At 39.7% G+C, this 17,673-nt stretch overlaps 1 long non-coding RNA gene across 1 annotated transcript; it reads left to right on the top strand.

Annotated features, from left to right (window-relative positions):
* The first annotated feature begins 3,522 nt into the window (after window positions 1-3,522).
* Window positions 3,523-8,436, top strand: LOC143141330 (uncharacterized). The gene is made up of 5 exons (XR_012990775.1): window positions 3,523-3,654; window positions 5,074-5,157; window positions 5,829-5,985; window positions 7,299-7,391; window positions 8,114-8,436. It is a non-coding gene; the product is annotated as an uncharacterized LOC143141330 (long non-coding RNA).
* The last annotated feature ends 9,237 nt before the right edge of the window (window positions 8,437-17,673 follow it).

Here is a 17,673-nt window from a genome sequence, read left to right as displayed (position 1 = left end):
CCAGCCCTCATCACTAAAATATGCAGCTAACGGTGACTTTTTTTCTGTAAGAAATCTCTGCAGCGGCTCTCGCAACTCAAACACTCTGGCCAGTGACCTGCAACCAACCAACTTGGATAGCGTATCATGGTGACCCATTCACCCTCTCTAACAACTGTGCCTCAATATCCTCTGACATATCATCAATTCGCCTATGGACAGTGCTTGCAGAAAGCGGTACCTGAGCTATTTTTTTTAGCTGCAGCCTCCCCAAGGAGTTCATTGCACATGCCTTTACCAGCAGGCAGAATGAACTCTTCCCCAATAGTAAAGGGCTTCTAGATTTAGCAATCCGACTAGCCACTGTGAGGCTTTTAGCGCAGCCACGTTCACCGATGTGGTTGCTTTACGCACTAGTTTTTTGTCCTTCTTGCTCGCGTTTCTTACGCTCAAAGAACTCAAGGGTTTTGTCTTTAGGTGTAGGATGCTTGGACTCTAGCTGTCGAATTAGCTTTGATGGTTTGATTGCTTCATTTGACAACTTTTTGCCAAATAGGCCTACCACACATAAAGGACTTGGTGCATGCGAGTCACCGGTCTCTGCGAAACCATATTTTAAATATGACTCGTCATATTTCGTATTGAATGACCCCTTCTTTTTCTTTGAGGTATCTGGCTCACCATCGTCAGTGGGTATTATTGCTACTCTTCCGGTTAGGAATGTCTCTACCAGTCCCATACGGTACCAGGCCGCGGCCCGGTGGCTAGACAACTCCTCTCACCCTGCCAGGTCCCTCTTCCAACTAGGCTACTGCCCTCTGGAAAAGAGAGTTTGAAATCCTTACCCTGCCACTATCATGCTCCTTCATACTCAGTCACCTTGCAGAGTAAACTTTTTCAAATGCACTATATGGTAGTGATGGTAGTCTGACACTGAAGCTTCGATACGTGCTTCAAACCAGTAACTACAATTCCATTTGAACCACTGCTCCGAAGGTTGCTTTGCTACGGATAAATCATGTGACATATGACGTCCGAAGCAGAAACTGCTTCATTCTCTGGAAGAATCACCTGAGTGGTTCGCAGCGCCACCGCCTCGTGAACCAATCGTGCTGCCACTGCAACTGGCACGGCCTCGTTTCTAGTCTGAATTGTAGCGCGCTCAAAGCAAACACTTTAGGCTAATGCAAAACATTGCGTTTGGTTCATAGCCTCTACTGTGACAAGCATATAGTTTGTTCATATAGATTTATTTTTATTACAATGTAAGAGATACGTGGGAAAACTTTATTCTGATGGCTCCTGATCAATCTTTATTTGTATAAAGAATTATATCCCATTCTTATTCATGTGCACTATGGGGGGTGGGGTGGTTAGGTGCGTGCACTAGATTTATTTCACTAGTAAAGCTTCCTGTCCACTATCTAGCCGGGATAATTTAGATGCAGTCTTGGCTTTTCACCAGGAGAGGTCGCTGTTACTGAAGCTTCGAGTAATGAACCCATTTTTGAATCAATTGTTCAAAGTGGTTCAGTGCTTCACCACTTAAAAGACAGTGCTTCACCACTGTCTTTTATGTACTGTATGTTCCTGTGTATGTATTGCCTTGTTTAACTGGATTGGCACCAAGACAAATCCCAATCAACTGTGTTGACATGGCAATAAAGTATTGAGCTTGAACCTGAACTTGACCTACAGTATATTGTCAGGGTTAGGCGGATAGGACCCAAGAGCAAGACTCCTCCAGGCAGAAATTAGAAAAAGCACACTTTAATGATTGACAAACTTACTAACAGACAGGACTTACAGAGTAAACAGAGAGACAATCCGACAATGAACACAGAAACAGGACGGTAGAAATACACAGAACAATAAACAGAAAGACAGAGGACTGGGCGAGACCAACGAGACAATAACGGGGAACAGGTGTCATATGACAGCAGACAGGTAAACACAGAGCACATGACAGAAAACAGTACACAGAATGGCCACCAGGGTGGCACAAGTATATGATTCAGGAGGGTATTAGGACCAATAGAAACTATGAGACATTTCTGTTGCAAATTTGTTGTCTTTTTGGGCTAGATTGACTGGCCCAATAGGCATTATGAGCCATGGTTCTGGTCATGGTTTCTTCCTTCACCAGAGAGACCAATATGCTCTGAACAAATTCAAACTGGACCCTGTAAAGTCCCTTGAGACATTCATCTATGTGACACTATAAATTAATGGAATTGATTTGTTTGCTTACAACAGGGGTCCAATCTCTCTGTACAACCGCAAAGCCTATCAAGGCCAAGCAGTTCAAAGTAGGTCAAAATGTAGTTCAAAGTAGGGGAGATCCGGCCTTTGCAAACGTAGCTTCTAAACATTGGAATGAGTTGCCTCTGCAAAAGGCCCCAACAATGGCTGTTTTGCATCTCGTTTTAAAAAACACTCTTTTATTCTCTGACTCAGACTAGCTCAGAATCACAGCTAGCTTTTTGAGAAAGGGAGCAGTACTAAATGGTTATGAGGAACAATTCACAGAATTTCACCAAAACTGTATTAAATTAGAATTGTGCGCTTCATTTTTTAATTGGATTTGTTTATTTGACGAGAATTGCTATTTAAAAACTGAAAAGGACATCTCTCTAGGTCAATATGCTGGCCTTTACAGACCACTGAAGTGAATCTCTATTGTTGTAAATTCTCCCAATTTTACTGCAAATGCACAGACTTTTAACCTCAACTGGCAATTCATCATTGTCTTGTAAAAATCTTAAATATAATATTTAGTAAAACAAATGTTTTCTGAGATTAATGTTTTCTCTGTACATATCAAAACCTCCACACATCTCAAACACCTAGAAACCACAGACTTTCAGTGGTTGCACAGGCCGAGAGGGTGGGCGGGTGTCAATTGGTCTTCAAGATATCTTTGTATTCACCTTCATCATTTGCAAGATTCATCTGAACTGCTCGGTGGTGCAAAGTTAACTCGGACATTGATCCAGTGCCACTATGTCCGTATCTGTGTCTGTACCACGGGAGACTCAGCAGTCATCTGTGGAGGTGCCCTCTACCTACTATGGCTGGTCTGTCTTCAATATATGGTGTTGCTGTTGGCTACTTGGCAGAGAGGCAAAGAAACATTCAAGAGAGGTATGTGTTAAGAGGCCACAATGATGAATTGTTCAGTATTCATAGCATGTTAACTGTGGTATAATGTGCTCATGTGTTAATGCTGGGGTTTCAGGCTGAGAGATGCATAGCAGCAGGAGATCTACAGGGAGCACAGAAAGCTTCTGAATCAGCATTCAGTTACAATCTGACGGCACTGATAATTGGATTGATCCTGCACTGTAAAAAAAAATACTGGCAATTGTTGCTCTTAAATAGATTTTAGAATTTATTTGACTTAGAAACAAGAGCTTCCACTTACAATGAACAAAACCAAGTCTACCTAACACACTTGTCTCCATAATGACCTCACTAGAATTTTAAAATCAAAGTATCAAAGATATCTGAGTTGTAAGTACTTCAGCCTCACAGGCATGCGCGTTGCAGTACTGTTTGGGGTTTCCGTACCTCTGAGCAGGGGCCTACTTATGACAAGTTCAACTGTGGACATACCCTTTCATGCCTGTGGATTTTGCTGATTACCTTGTGGTGGACATAGCCTTGTCTTTTTTGGTAAGTGGTGTTTATATTGATATAAGACGTGTTAATACCATTGTGTACTTGAATATGTGAAGGATTCAGTTAGTTTGCACGTTTATCATCCCAGAGGAAAGTTAGAAAAGTTGGCATTATCAACGTTGTTGTTAACCTTAGCTTCGCTAGACACTTTTGCCACGTTAGCTAACAACGGCGATTTAACACGTTAAGATGAATTTATAGATGGGGTTTTATGCATTGGCCATCTTTGTAGAATTTCTAAAATAATTACGCTACATAGGCCTACTCTAAATTATGCACAACCGTTAAATGTGCTTTAATGGGGGACTAAGGTATTGGGGAGACGGATCTTCCAAGTGGAAGAAATGATAGTAACGTTAGTGAGCAAGTTACATGCTAAATTGGGTGACTGGCAATGTCTGCATGCAGTAACGTTAGCTACCAGTGTGCAGTAACTTAAACGCTACTAGTGGGACTTTGACAACGGCCGTGAGAAGGCCTGCTTCACTTTAGTTTAGCTAAGACATTGGTGCATCAGGCATTGAATATGAACTTTGTAATGAGTTAGAGCTGTGAGGGTACAACCTGCATAGTGTAGTTTGCCTAACTAACTTCCCTTAGTTAGCCATCCTCCCTTCAAGCCAAATTCAACCTGGCTTCAGTTTATTATCTACATTGATCTAATATTGTTATCTGTAGACTACATAGTAAAACGATGCAATTCAATAAGTAATTATAATAATTACACGGAACACTATAAAGAATATCACAGTTGTTGACTAATAACACATTTAAAGTTCATAAGTCATGATAATCATTAACCATAATCATAATATTAATACAACACTGCAAAAAAATGAAATCTAACCAAGTGTTGATAATCTTATATTAAGATCAAAAAATCTATTTGATATTGTTTTTAGTATGAAAAGACTTACCTAGCACTCTCTCGAAAGATCATTTTTACTTAATTTAAGAAGACTTTGACTTATTTTAAGGAGTCTTATCAAGACAAATTTGCTCAACGCACTGGCAGACAAATTTGCTTGTTTTTAGGACAAATTTGCTTAACGCACTGGCAGACAAATTTGCTTGTTTTCAGGATGAGATGTCATAATTTAAGAAAAGTTTGACTTATTTTAAGTCAAATGATTTCATGAGAAAGTGCTAGGTAAGTGTCTTTACACTAAAAACAATACCAACTAGTTTTTTTTATCTTGATATAAGATTAATAACACTTGGTTAGATTTTGTTAGATAAGCAGTTTTTGCAGTGAAGATACAATCGTAGACATACTTTTGATCTGAGCATTTTGTAAACCTAGTTTACCAGTCATAGCCTACTAGATGTGTAAATAGTAAGTAGTAGTAAGATAGTAAATTATTACTAAAAATGTCTTTAATATTTTATGTCTCTTGTGTTTCTGTGTTATAGAAGTGGATTGCATGCATTGCAAATTCTGTAAGTTTGAGACTTCTGAAGAGTTGCTACTGAAACATTGTCGCCTCAGTCACAAAGGTGATCACTGGCCATGCATTTACACAGAGTATGTTTGTGTGTTCAAAACACCTGGTGCACTTAGATCACACCTTTCGAGATCACACAGAGAGACTGCAAATACACCAAGTTCAATATTTCAGTGTGAACTATGTGACTTTAGAGAGACCTGCAGTGAAAATATTTATGGAAGCATCTTGGACACCACTTACAGAATCAGGAAACTGTGCAATGTCCCATACGTAAATGTACTTTTAAAACAAACATTCGTCCCACTTTTACTTCCCATAGAAGTCGAAATCATAGAAATTGTTCAAGTCAAGACTATCGAACTGTAGAAAGAAGCAGCACTTTAGATGATGCAAATGATGATGATGAACAAGTTAATTTTGAAGTAGAAGGATTACAGGGTAATGAAGTAGGAGGATCACGGGATAATGTTGGCGCAGATGAAGTACAAGAGTTTGATGAAAATGTGGACAATGAGATACTTAAACACAAATTGGCTGCTCTGTTTCTTTCTATGCAAACAGTGTTGCATGTTCCTAGAATGCATTTTTAAAGTTTGACTTAATCAAGGTTTAGGCCACAGATGAACTGCAACATGATGGTTTATGCTACAGATCCATTTAGACATTGTTATATTGATGTATGGCATCAAATACATGGTTTTGTTCAATCAATGTTTTTAGATTTCTGAAGAGTTTTATCGGATCACAAGCAAGAACCTCCTGGTCACTTTCCGTGCATCACTTGACAAATATGTGCTTCGCCTATTAAAACTACCGGGCAAAGAAGGGAACATTTGGTCCAGAGATGGAAGACCTCCTGGATAAGCTTGATGAAGAGGTGAGTAAGTGCCTGAAGCTGATTATGTATGTGAACTCTTTCTTTTGCAATTGCCTAGTTTTCTGCATTTATTGGTTATGAGCCTCATCCAAGTCACTAGTGTAGATAAACACAATTGAGTTCGGGATTTACATCACATGAGTGTGGCGGCGGCCATATTTAGGGACCCTGAACTTTGACAAAAACAATATTACTAATGGTAGCATTAATTATTAGCCTGACGAGCCAGACCCACATTAAAATGTAGGGTCTTGGCACTCACCGTTCGCAGTGCTCAGTCCCAGGGGCGGGATTATCGGTTGTCTTTCAAATTCCCTCTGCACGCAATAGGACAGCGCTATCCCCAATGCGAGTCCCATGCGTTTTCCCACCAGCGGAACTAGTTGGCTAGTTCAAACTTTTGCCGCTAGGGTGCGTCTAGATTTCTAGACTAATTAATTGTCACAGAGGTGAACAAAACTAATGGACAGTTATGTGAGCAATTATGTTTCCATTAGTAATAATCACTTTATGTTCGGTGTCCCTAAATATGGACGCTGCCTCACTCATGTGACCTAAATCCCAAACTCAGTATGTTGAAGCTGATGGCACAAAAGTGATTGCTATGTTTTGTCTTTATTGATCCATACTTTACATAATGTTGGTGGCAAAAGTGAACTTTTTTAATTAATCCTGTTTGAATCTACACTCAAGCCTGGGCTACAGATGACTAAATCAAACCTACCCAGTATACAAGAGGTATCTTTCCCATGACACTATTTCCATGTTCCTAGGATGTGTTGAGAATGATGTTAATGTAGCAGCTGGTTAAGGTCATTAGACTATTGAAATGTTGATAAACTTGGGAATTATTTTTGATGGAGGTTGTCTGTGAGGCATCAAATCAGTCATGATGTTCCAGCAACTGCATATACAAAGGGAGCAGATTGTTTCATTTTTCAGTGCCATATTGGTCATTGTTACCATACCTCAAAACATTCTCCCTGTAGCAAGGTGCTCTGGCAAATTTTCATTTTCTGAAGAGCAGTTCACTTGCTTTTTTACTAGCATTGTGAATTTACAGTATTATGGATCATTTCTCGATGTTAAATGTAATATTTACTTTTGCACTTTTAGACTGAGAACATTGTGTTTTTCCATACTAATGACTTGGATGAAAATGTCATATTTTATGAATAATTAATGCTGAAAATAAACAAACACGTTTTACATTTAATAGCTACAGTTTAATTCTTCATTTCATTTACACTGTTTATCTTCAGTTTTGCACTATGTGAATGGTGTTTGTATTTGTGTGTTGGTATTATCTTTAGACAAGTGACATTGCTTTTCAACGAAAGACAACAGCTCTGAGAGGACTACCCATCTTTATCCGTGAGGACACAAAGTTTTTCTTGAAGTGTTTGGTAAGTGATTTCTTTGTTTAATATACTTTAAAAATGTATCTGGGGTGTTACCAATGATATGATTTCTAAGTGAATTCTGATAATTTTGAACATAATAAACTTTGGAACATATCCTCAGATGCTCAAACGCACTTTCTGTCATTCTATGAGCGGTTCATCAGTCCAGATGTGTGTTGCAAGGCTTGATGTTAAACTACTTCTGGTAACTGGTATACTAATGGGTGATGGTATTTAGGCTTTAGATTGTGAGAGCTAAATCTATCATGGGGTTGCATGTACTTAAAGCACAAAGTTCTACACAATTCCCAGATCCCTGGGTTTGCTTTCTGCATAAATGTTGTCCTAACACATATCACAATGCCAATTTCAGTGACATTAAAGGAACCCTCTGGAGAGTCAGTCCATATCCCTGTTCTTTGAGGCTGCTGAGTGCTGTTGATGGTTATCATAACGACAGCAATGAGTTGCATGCCCTCTTCGGTTAGAGTTGGCTGCCGTTTCGCTATTTGGTCTATCCTGCATGAAATTCTGTCGTTCTCATACCTATCGACAGCACTCGGCAACAGAAACAACAGGCCCACGGGTTGATTCACTCCAGATAATACCTTTAATTCCCACACTCTACTTGCCTTTGGAGTTGAATGGAAAAGTCCGTAGCATAATGGTAGAATATCGGTGTAACTGTTTTGCTTTGTATTTAATATTGTTTCTGATTTCTTTAGGAGACTGACCCTGCGGATGCTGTGGTCCGAGGTGTGTCTGTTGGCATTCTGACTGTCTATGAAGATGAGGATGCCACCACATCACCAATTGTGCGAGATGTACCTATTGTGTTGGAAGGACGCATCATACTGCATGACTTACCTGACCTCCAGACTGCCTTTGCATACCTCTTTGGCCTTTTGTATGCCATAAACATTGAATGTCCAAAATTGCTAAAGTATACCTTTGAAGCAATTCAGACGATCTTTTTTGAGCTTGGGTCCCTATGCTCATGGCGCATCAGGTCGCTCAAAACAAAGCTTTTGCAGTAAATGTTTGTAGACTGTTGAGTCATTTCTCTTTTACCCTCGGAGTTGAGAGTTAAGAGTTGCATATATGCTCAGTGCCAGTTTTATGTGTTTCCTCAGAAATAAACATGGTATGCACACATCGTTTTGTAAAATGCCTATTCAAACTCCCTATAGGACTTTTTGTTATCCAAAATGCATACTGACAATCAAATGCTTACTGCACATTAACCCCTTTGTGTAGAAGTATAATCCTGGTCTCAAATGAAAGGTAACCCTTTGAGGTTTCTTGTGAACTATTTAGATTGTACGGCAGGTGTTCTGATATAGACTGACTACACAAAATATGGAATAATTACAAAAAGGCCTCTATTTTTGCATTTACTTTGTTCAATGAGTCTGTATAAGATAGACTATACAACTGATATTGGATAACACAACAAAAAGATTCAATTTCTGTGGATTCTTGTGAATATTTCAGTACCCAATATGTTGCATCTACTTATTGTGCTGCACTGCAGCCAGAAGTCAGGGTAGCACCAAAAGCGGAGGGGGGCATTTTGGAATAACCTGGTTTGGTCATCAAAAAAAATTAAGTTGGCTAAACTCAAAAACCTTTGTAAGGTCAACAAAAAACGAAGTTGGCTAAACTGAAAAATATTTGTAAGGGCAACAAAAAAAACCAAGTTGGCTAAACTCAAAAACCTTTGTAAGGTCAACAAAAAAGGAAGTTGGCTAAACTCAAAAACCTTTGAAAGGGCAACAAAAAAATCTAAGTTAGCTAAACTCAAAAACCTTTGTAAGGTCAACAGTAGTAAACTTGAGTTGAGAAAACTCAAAAATCTCTTGCATCATGTTGCCTAGAAAATTTGAGTTGTCGCAACTATTTCTTTTTTTACAGTGTGTGGGTCATTATTGTGTGTCTGTATGTATTTCAGGTGTATCGTATCCAAAATTAGTTGTTTTTGCGGGAAAATTCTATGGAAACCTATTGCCTTAAACCATTCAAGTCTTTTCTCAAGGTGAAACTAAACAGGTCAAGTTGTATTATGTAAGACATTAATTGGATGCAGAAGACAAATCAAGTTTATTGTTTTCACCTACATCATTAGTTCATATAGATTATATTAAATAAAACATCATACTGAAAATCATTTGTTTTCATTAATTTTTTTGTCATTGAATTAATTACTCCATGACTGATCATTTTACTTAACTGATTTTGAGACTGTATAGTACATTCTGTTTCAATGAATTGGAAGGGAAGACTTTTGGGAAGGAAGACAATTTCAATGTCCCAATTTTGCACCATAAATAAATAAAAACAATGTTTATTCTTCATGCTTTAATTAATTGAAAACAATAAAGAAGTCTTTTCATCAAAGTAATCTGCTATTTTTTTGTATTATTGTGTAAATAGTATTATTCTCATAACATATTCTAAATCTAACACATTCTGCATATATATATATATACTGTGTTCTCTAACTCTGTGGAGGTTAAGCAGTCATATGTATGAGGAAGTTTTGCCTTCCTGCTTGCTGGTCGGTCATATGTGGTGCGCTGTTGCCTCCACAGATAGTCACTTACAGCGCTGGCTTAGTAGGCTAAAGTAGGGGAGATAGGGCCTTTGCAAGAATAGCTTCTAAACTCTGGAATGACTTGCTCCTACGAAAGGCCCCAACAATGCCTGTTTTAAATCGTCTTAAAACATATTTTTGTTCTCTGACTTTTAACTCAATGGCAGCTAGGTTTTCCTGAGAGGATGCAGTAAAGGGTATTGAGGAGCAAGTCACTGAATTTCACAAAAAGTGTATTAGATTATTGTTCAATTTTTTATTTTAACTTTTAATTGGATTTGTTTATTTGTCAAGCATTGCTATTTAAAAGTACACTATGCAAGATGTTCGCCTTAATATAACCTTTACGAGGCCAATTTTATGGTAAACAAACTTGTAATAGGCAAATCGTTCACCTAGCATAGCTATACAGCATAGACATTGCGAGTCGCTACCGAGAAAACCAGCCATGCAACTTCAAGAACGGTGGCCGAGAATCGGGAAGCATTACCTTGTCAGTAGATATAGGTCTGGAGAGTTTTTGCCTGTTGTTAATCCTTCACCTCCACAACAAATGCATTTTCATTGTGTATAGGGGGGACAAGTCACGAGAAGTTTGCTATTTACAGCAGAGTAAAATATAAATATATTGAGACTCTAGGGGGAGCTCTACAGTAGCCAAAAATATCTAAACCTGAACACTGTACCTTTAAAAACCGAAAAGGTCAAAAGGTCAAGGACAACATTCTAGGCCAATATACTCTTCTTTGTAGACATTTCAAATTGACTCTTTCTTTTATTTTAGTTGTACATTTCCCCAATTGTACTGCAAATGCACAGACCATTACCCTCAGATGGCAATTTGTCATTGTCTTGTTAAAATCTTGGCCTGTAAAAAGCCACCTCCACAGTGCCAGTATCTCACACATAAAAACTAGAAACCACATCCTTTCGATTTCTGAATGGTTGCAGAGGCAGGCATGGGTGTGTGGGCGTCAGTTGGTCTTGAAGATATCTTTGTTCCATTTATGCACCTTTGTCATTCACCTCCACTGGGTGAACTGCTCGGTGGTACAGTACAAAGTTAACTCAGATATTGAACCAGTGCCGCTATGTCCGTATCTGTATCTGTACCAGGGGAGACTCAGTCATCTGTGGAGGTGCCCTCTACCTACTACTGCTGGTCTGTCTTCAATATATGGTGTTGCTGTTGGCAACTTGGCAAACGGGCGAAGAAACATTCATTAAAGGTATGTGTGGAAAAGCTGTAATGATGAATTGTTCAGTATTCATTGCATGTTAACTGTGGTATAATGTGTTCATGTGTTAATGCTGGGATTTCAGGTGGAGAGATGCATAGCAGAAGGAGATCTGCTGGGAGCACAGGAAGCTTCTGAATCAGCGTTCAGTTTCAACCAGACGGCACTGATAGTTGGATTGATCTTCTGGGTTTTAGTTGTGTGTGTGTTTGTATTTCGGCTGTACAAATTCAACTGATTTGACTGGAAAATGGCATGGAAACTCATTGCCTTAAAGGAACCATATGTAAGAAATGTATTTCAATTAATAAAATGGCCCTGAAATGTCACTAGACATTAAGAAATCATGTTAATTTCAAATACTTGTATCACTGACAACAGTAGTCCGGCCAGGATATTGTCATTATGATAACTTCTGGCATTATTGTCCCTTCTCCCTGGTTTTTTAATAACTTTTGGAAGTCGATACCTACACCAGATGTTTTTCTCAGTCTGACCTATTTGTACAACCTAAAACACGGCAATAATTAACCATTTTCCTTGACGATGTTAGGGATTTACTTCAGTGCCTAATGCTTTCTAATGAGGCGAGTATCTCCAATATGGCGATGTCCAGATCTGATGACACGCCGTGCAAACCCCTAATCGTCATCGTGTAAAGCCCGCCTCAAGGGTTCTGATTGGTGCCTCGATCTAGGAAAATTGGAAATGGGCTAGAATGGGTTCTTGGCCAGACGGACTTTCAGAGCGAATCTCGAATTTGCCGGAAGTACGTCTGGGTTTTTCCCAGGCTACTACTTATCCCGATACGTATATGAAAAATGTTTTTTACCTAGCTGGTCCCAAGCAGATAGGCATTATAAGCCATGGTTCTGGTCATGGCTTGTTCCTTCACAAGCTAGACTTAAGGTGCCTTACTACCTGCTCTAGGGGGAACAAATTCAAACTGGACCCTGTAAAGTCTCTTGAGACATTCATCTATGTGACTGTTACGGCCCAGGCTCGTATGGACCGAAAACATGAAAGGGAGACGAACACTGAATGAAAATATTTATTGGTATCACAAAAGTATGTCTAGGGGATGTGGGATCATCTGGTTGAGAGTGTAGTAATTGGAACGCCGGCAGGAAAAACAGAGTGAGTGTGGTGAATGTTTGTTGTATAGTCCAAGGGAAATGTATGAGAGTGAGTGAGTGCGTGCATGAATGTATGTCATGAGCCTGAGTCTATGTGTGTGTCTGGATCGGGAGAGAGAGAGCGAGCAAGTTGGTCTGGCTTTTAAAGCCCATTTGCTCACAGGTGTGTCTTAATTGGCAATCAAGCACTCTGCCGTCTCCAGCCAGCCAAGGCTCCACGGCAGCACAGACAGCCAGAGACAGAGAGGGTGGTAACAGTGACACTATAAATTAAATGGAATTGAATTGTTTGCTTACAACTGGGGTCCAATCTCTCTACACAACCGCAAAGCCTATCAAGGCCAACCAGTTCAAAGTAGGTCAAAATGTAGGTCAAAGTAGGGGAGATCCGGCCTTTGCAAGCCTGGCTTCTAAGCTGTGGTATGAGTTTCCCCTACAAAAGGCCCCAACAATGCCTGTCTTTTATTCCCTGACTTTTAATTCAGAATCACAGCCAGCTTTTCGAGAAAGGAAGCAGAACTAATGGTTGTGAGGAACAATTCACAGAATTTTACAAAAACTGTATTAAAGTAATTTTATTTGGATTTGTTTATTTGTCGAGAATTGCTTTTTAAAAACCCTCAAGGTCAATATGCTGCCCTTCGCAGAGTACTCAGTGTGACAATCTCTATTGCTTTTTCTATTTTCTCTATACATTTTTCCCAATTTTACTGCAAATGCACAGACTGAGATTAATGTTTTCTCTGTGCACATCAACACCTCCACACATCTCAGTCACAACACCTAGAAACCACAGACTTTCAATGGTTGCACAGGCTGAGAGGGTGGGCGGGTGTCAATTGGTCTTGAAGATATCTTTGTTTCCTATATTCACCTTCATCATTTGCAAGATTCATCTGAACTGCTCGGAGGTACAACGTTAACTCGGATATTGACCCAGTGCCGCTATGTCCGTATCTGTATCTGTACCAGGGGAGACTCAGCAGTCATCTGTGGAGGTGCCCTCTACCTACTACTGCTGGTCTGTCTTCAATATATGGTGTTGCTGTACAATACTTGGCAAACGAGCGAAGAAATATTCAAGAGAGGTATGTGTTTAGAGGCCACAATGATGAATGAATTGTTCAGTATTCATTGGTTGTTAATTGGGGTAAAATGTGTGTTAATGCTGGGATTTCAGGCTGAGAGATGCATAGCAGAAGGAGATCTGCTGGGAGCACAGGAAGCCTCTGACTCAGCATTCTGTTATAACCTGGCGGCACTGATGTTTGGATTGATCCTGTGGGCCATTCTTGTGTGTCTGTATGTGTATGAGATTTTCTATCGTTTCAAGAATTAGTTAATTTTATGGGAAAATTCACCGGAAACCTATTGCCTCAAACCATTTAAGTCTTTTCACAAGGTGAAACTAAACAGGTCAAGTTGTATTACGTAGAACATGTAATTCGATGCAGAAGACACATTTTATATTAGTTGTCTTTCCCTACAATCATTAGTTCACATGTTAAATAAAATATTATACTGAAAATAATTTGTTAAAGTAATGTATTTTTTTGTCACCAAAGAGTTTTTTGTACCTTAACATAATGTTTCCAAAATCGTTTCAGTGGTTCATCAACTTGTAACAGGGTGAACGGCACTTCTGCATTCGCTTCGCGACCCTCTATTGGCTATAACCGCACTATGTAAGTTTGCCAGATCAGGTAGCGGATCTGTAGTTCGATGGAATGAGACATGAGAAACTACAAATTTGACTTGCTTCTGATGTCGCAATACATCATACTTTCATAAGATCATGCAACATACTTTACATCGTTATTTGCAAAGCCAGTTCTGGATAAACAAATAGCATGCATGCGACAGAGGAAAAGTGCTTTGCTGTTTGCTTTAATTAATTACACCATGACTGATCATTTTACTTAAATGATTTTGAGACTATTTTGTACATTCTGTTTCAATGAATTGAAAGGGAAGACTTTTGGGAAGGGAAGACAATTCCAATGTCCCAATGTCGCACCATAAATAAATAAAAAAATATTTTTATTCTTAACAATAAAGTCTTAGAAATTTTTCCCCAATTGTACTGCAAATGCACAGACCATTAACCTCAAATGGCAACTTGTCATTGTCTTGTTAAAATCTTGTCCTGTAAAAAGCCAGCTCCACACAGGCTCTCACACACAAAAACTAGAAACCACATACTTTCAATTTCCACATACCGGTAGTTGCAGAGGCAGGCATGGGTGTGTGGGCGTCAGGTGGTCTTGAAGATATTTTGCTCCATTTATGCACCTTTGCCACTGTATGACCACTGAGATAAACAGTCAAATGTAGCTGGGACGGTAGAGGGGTTAGAAACCCATGAATGAAAATAGCCTATTTATTTCAGGTAGCCTATTTTTGCACCAAAAATATGTGAAAACCATAAAAGTTTAAAATGTAAAAAAAAAAAAACCTCTCACGTTCCCAGCGCCCCTCTAGGTTGTACGAACGCCCCTGTTGGGAAACCCTACCTTAAACCTCTCACGTTCCCAGTAGGTTGTACGAACGCCCCTGTTGGGAAACCCTACCTTAAACCTCTTACGTTCCCAGCGCCCCCCCTAGGTTGTACGAACGCCCCTGTTGAGAAACCTACCTTAAACCTACCTTAAACCATTTAGGCCAAGTCTTAAATAAGGTGAAGCTAAAGTCATATCTTTTCTTGTCATTGAATTAGTTATCCCATGACTTAGATAATTTTACTAAACTGATTTTGAGACTGTATTCAAAGATTTTTTTGATCATATTCAATGAAACTGACACTATGCTCCGACAGAACAACAAAAATCAGCCAGTTTTAGAAAAAACCATGCACTTCTACCTCCACCTAGAGCCTGTTATTTGTTTTGCAAAAATCCACAGCTCCCGGTTCTTCTGGTCCAATCAGAGCAGGACTGTGTGAGATCTGACAGTTAATCACAGTCTGGTGCAGTCTGGTGCGCACTGACGAGCACAAACTCAATGAAAGGGTGCTCAGTGGTAGTGGGGGAGGAGTCCCCTCAATCTGTCAGACTTGTCAACTGCAGCTTTAATACATTCTGTTTCAACGAATTGGAAGGGAAGACCATTTTAATGTCCCAATGTTGCACCATAAATAAATAAAAAACAATGTTTATTCTTAATGCTTTAATGAATTGAAAACAATAATAAGTCATTATTTGTTAAATAGTAAAATTGTGTAAATAGTATTGTAAGTGCCAGTTGAATGTTTCTATAGGGGGCAGTAGCAAGGGGAATAGGTGTAACTGGGACTGATTACTGTAAAGGCCCCTACACATTATACGGACATGCACTGTGTTTGTTGCTAGGTTGCTCTTGGTTGTGCTATGACCCAAATATTTTTCTTGTGCTTACTGCCAGGCTCAGTCATGACTGTCGAAACACAGTACCAACAGCACATCACCCCCGTGCCATGTGGATAGGTCAGGGCCCCATGGTAGGGTAAGCACTGACTTACAGGTGGGGCTTCAGTGATGTCACTACCTGTGGCTAATTGGTAAAGGAACACCTGGGGCCTGTACTACGAAGCGGGGTTTCTGGCTTATCTGGGTAACTTCGAGAGTAACTTGATCACGTGATGTGGCGTAACTTCCCGATTAACCCGTACTACGAAAGGTGGATAGGTTTTAACCGAGGTATGCTACCATGGCAATTTACGCTGCATCTCAAACCTGCTCCGACCAGGTTATGTTCTTGGTTAACCCGAGGTTTCCGTTAACCACACCCTTTATAAGTACCACCCCTCCACTAACAATTTATCCCGAGACATGTCGGCGTACCTGGATGATCCATACGACATTGGAGCGCAAATCGTGAGGGACTCTCTTCGCAGGGCGAGGGGTTTTAGAGACCGCCAGAAAATATATATAGCCTACCCGGACGATATTCTCTATGAAGATGTAGATTGTCAGCCGAGGGAATTCGTTATCTTTGTCAGATGATCTAGGAAGACGTCTCATAGCAATGCCCGTTCGTGGACATTCATGTATTCATCGGTGATGGAAGAATACTGTACGTAATAAATCGGACATAGGCCTACAGTATGCTGAACATCTGAGCAAGAATAGCCTAAAATAAATCGGACATAGCCTACAGTAGGCCTAATAAATAAAAATCACCATTTTAACAAACTTGTTGAATTGAATGTCATATTACTGTACCCTGCACATAAAGGCTACACATTTCCACAGCACCAGAATCCGACCGAATGCCTCCCTCAACCCCCTCCATAATCGGCCTTCCACTATTATTTGCGATGGCCAACTCCTCTGCTACTGTAAAACACTCTGGTGCCTTTCCTCCTACAGTAGTGTTCGAAGACACCTGTTTCTTGTTAGCTGTAAAACAGAGACCAAGTGAAGGCTATAAGCTAGGCCTACATGTTTTCATAATTAAGAAATATTAATGCAAGCTATAACTATATAAACCTACTATTCTGAATAATGTTTTTGTGTTTCATTTTCACCTGCTGCCATGTGCGTTTGACAATGTTGCATCTGAAATGTTCACAGGATTAGGCATACACTAAATCAGTCAATAGGGGCTACTTAAACATTCAATTATCCTTATTACTGTAATCTATATGCCCACTTCTGAATTGGGTTGCATCTGTAGGCCTTTCTATGAACTTAAATTAGGCTATTTAATTATTTCAACTCATTTCAGACATTCCGCAAGCTACTAATCCTCCGTGACACATATTTGAAGAACATGTGGGAATAAAACTTTACTTTTAGGCATTTTGGCTACCCGATCTGCAATACGTTGCCAACAGCCTTGCCTTGCTTTGTTCACTGCCGACGTATTTGATTTTTGTCGTAGAGTGGGTTTTAATTCCTCATAACTTGTCATAATAATTGTGCATTCCTCATCCGTAAAATAAGGTGAACGCGTCATCACTGAAAGTGGTGATTTGCGCTGCAACCCGCCCCTTTTATGTGAACGCGCACAAACTCCAATTTCAAAATATGCTTATTTACGTAGGACGTTTATCGCTGCACTACACTGTTTCCAAGGGGACCAGTATAAGGGGAGCTCCACCCCATGGATCGTGTAACAGTAGCTAGGTCCAGAGAACGGGCTCTGCTCTCACTTTGATGATAGTCAGTCGCAATTTAAACAGATTACTCGGGAACCGCTTGTGGGTTAAGATGCAAGATGATTATCATGCCTGACCTCAACAATAAAGACTCCCTGTATGCAGTTTGCTTGCATAAAATGATTACTTGCAACAACACGCCAACAAACACGGGTATGTAGTGACCACTCAAAATAAAAGT

This window comes from Alosa pseudoharengus, unplaced genomic scaffold (genome assembly GCF_046254945.1).
Source record: "Alosa pseudoharengus isolate Yale_2024_CS ecotype anadromous, Long Island Sound unplaced genomic scaffold, YU_APseudo_1.1 YU_APseudo_1.1_scf_10, whole genome shotgun sequence".
NCBI lineage: Eukaryota > Metazoa > Chordata > Actinopteri > Clupeiformes > Clupeidae > Alosa > Alosa pseudoharengus.
The sequence above is the reverse complement of the archived record's forward strand: the minus strand, read 5'-3'. Positions and strand labels throughout refer to the sequence as shown.